The following is a 3,158-nucleotide window of genomic DNA, read 5'->3' on the forward strand; positions in this document are numbered from 1 at the left end:
CTAGTAGGTTTAAGATTTACATCTTTTCCTCCTATATCAATAGGATCCTTTGTCTTACTTTTCTCTCCTTCTCATGCCCCACTGTTTAATTTTTTAAAATTTTCTTCTTTCATTCTCCCATTTCCAACCCACACATCTTTACAAATATAACATTTAAGATTTGTTAAACTTTAGATAGTTAACTACATGTTTTTACTGTTTAATTCATTTCTATTGCTAGTGGCTGTACAGGTGTCACATTAGAAAATACTTTTTATATGTCAATATTTCATATGTCTCAGTGTTTTTACTATAATACTATAATTATAGATATTTTTCTACAGTTAAGAGTGGTGCATTACTGGCTTTTATGGTATGTCAATATCCAGGTTTGTTTGGATGATATTATTGTTGCTGATTTAGGTCCTATTACTACGGTTGCATATTTTTTGTTATTAATAGGTTTTATCTCCAGGCCAATATCTGGATTACTCTCATATCATTAACAATATTGAGGTCCATTCCAGTAAAATTGGGTGCCAAGCCAATTGCACAGCATTGCACTCCTCCCCTCCCAAATTAACAGAGATGGGTAGATCTTGGTACAGAGGCAAAGGACCATTGTTAGTAATGGCCAGAAAGCCTACTGAAAAGAAGAAATTAACTAAGGAGAACTCTATACTAGCAACAAATTTTTTCTACTATAAGTGCCCACAAACCTCAGCATGAAACACAATAAGATAAAACAAGTAACAATAGAAATATGAGAAGACAAGGCAACAAAATATATCCCAAAACTCTCAACTCCCTCAAAATCAGTACATGGGGCATCGAGGGGGAGGAAAGCAAAAACCACACAGCCAAATTATGTGAATGAATAACAGAGGATACTACAATTAGATCAATAAGTTACTTTGTGGGCTCACACAATCTATATTTAAATAGATAATAGGTGTAAAAAACAAAACAATCAGAGAATTTACAAAAGACAGTAACAAAAAGCTAGTTGAGCTAAACAAAATGCTGTAAAACATGAACGATCAGTTTAGCAAAGAATTCAAAGTCCATGAAAAGGTTCCTAACAGAAATCCAGGATATTAAAATATCTATTGAAAATATGTGTAGCAGAAGTGACCAATGTGAGCACACAATGTGAGAATTAGATAATAAGACTGATTTTAGTGACAAATTATTCGGAGGTATCATGAAAACAAGTTAACATTAAAAATGGATGAAACAACTGCTAGATGATGCAAAGAAGACTAATATAAAATTAATTGAAAATAGTAACAAATCGGAACACAGCACAAATGGCCTATAGAAATAATAGCAGAAAACTTTCAGAATATGGGGAAAGAATTTAACATACAGATAGGTCAAGCGTATATAGCACAAATAACCATGATCAGAAAAGAACATCTCCAGGAAATATCAAAAACCTCATAAGTCTAATTCAGGGACAGACTCTTAAAAGCAGTTAGAAAAAAGAAAAATCACTTATAAAGGTAAACTGATTAAGATTTCAACACACTTCTTAAAAAAAACTTGAAGACTAGGAGAGTTTGGAGTCATGTTCTTCACTCTCTAAAAGAAAAATCTTCTATACCAGACTGATACAGTGGTAGCTCAGATTGCAAACTTAATTTGTTTTACAATTTTTGGGGAAAAGGCTGCATTACTTTTTGTGTAGAGTAGATGGCTATGGTTGTGTTTGTCACATTATGCTGAGTTTGTTTTGTTGCACACTTTTGTTTGTGAACTAAATTATTTGCAAACAGAAGTGTTTGTGAACTGAAGTATTATTGTATATCCTAAAAAACTATCTTTCCAAATTGATGGAGAAATAAAATATTTCAATGACAAAGAGCACCTCAAGAAATGTATCACCATCAAACCAACAATCCAAGAAATTCTCAAGGATATCCCACAAAGAGAAAACAAAACCAGCAGTACCAATAAGTCAAATAAAAGGAGTACATCATGCAGAATGAGGAAGGTGGAGAGGGGAAGGAAACCAACAACAGGAAAATAATATAATGACAGGAATAACTCAATACTTTTTAGTAATAACTCTCAATGTAAATGGTCTCAATTCTCAATTAATAGACATAAATTTTCAGAATGAATTGAGAAAAAAATTGAATGATATGTGGTTTACAAGAAATACATTTTATCCAAAAAGAAATACACAATTAGAAATCAAAAGATGCAAAGCAATATTCCATGCAACAAGCAACCAGAAAAAAGCAGGAGTACCTATCCTTACTTCAGACAGTGGACTTTAAGTCAAACTGATTAGAAAAGGCAAACAAAGTCACTTCATACTGGACCTAATCTAGAAATTATAAACATATGTTCACCAAACAATAGCACACCAAGTTCATAAAATAAACACTATTGGACATAAAAGTCAGACAATCATCAATATGATTTTAATGGAATAACACAATAACTCACAGTCACAAATAGATGATCACCTACACAAAAGAATAATCAAAGAAATATCAGAGTTAAACCAAACCTTCAAACAAATTGATTAAATGGATATCTGCAGGGTGTTTCCGGCTAACAACATAATACACATTTTTCTCAGAACTTTCTCAGGAACTTTCTCAGACCACATGCTAGCCCTTACAGTATGCTTAATTAAATGCAAAATAATCAAAATTTTTTCATGCAGATTGTCAGATCATAGCACAGTGAAAGCAAAAGTCAATGGCAAAAAACTCACAGAAATTATACAAATACATGAAAATTAAACAATACTTCCTCAGGTAATCAACGGGTCACAGACGAAACTAAGGAAGAAAATAGTTCCTAGAATGAAATAATAATGCCTGTACAACTTGCCTGAACTTATGAGACAGAATGTAAGCAGTCCTCAGGGGAAAACTTATACCTGTGTAAGGCCACATCAGAAAATGAGTACATCCAAATAAATAACCTAATGATCCACCTCAATGTCCTAGAAAAACAAGAACAATCCAAATCCAAACATAATTCAAGAAAGAAAATTATAAACAACAGCAGAAATTAATAAAGTTTAAACTAAAAATACAAAAAAATCAACAAATCTAAGAGCTAGTACTTTGAAAGAATATACAAATAGAAAAACTTCTAGTCAATCTTACCAAAAAAGGAAAGAAAAGACCCAAATCAGTCCAATTAAAAATGAAAAA

Source organism: Heterocephalus glaber, unplaced genomic scaffold, assembly GCF_053883595.1.
Source record: "Heterocephalus glaber isolate CG9 unplaced genomic scaffold, H.glaber_assembly_v1.0 deba00001613, whole genome shotgun sequence".
In the NCBI taxonomy this organism is placed as follows: domain Eukaryota; kingdom Metazoa; phylum Chordata; class Mammalia; order Rodentia; family Bathyergidae; genus Heterocephalus; species Heterocephalus glaber.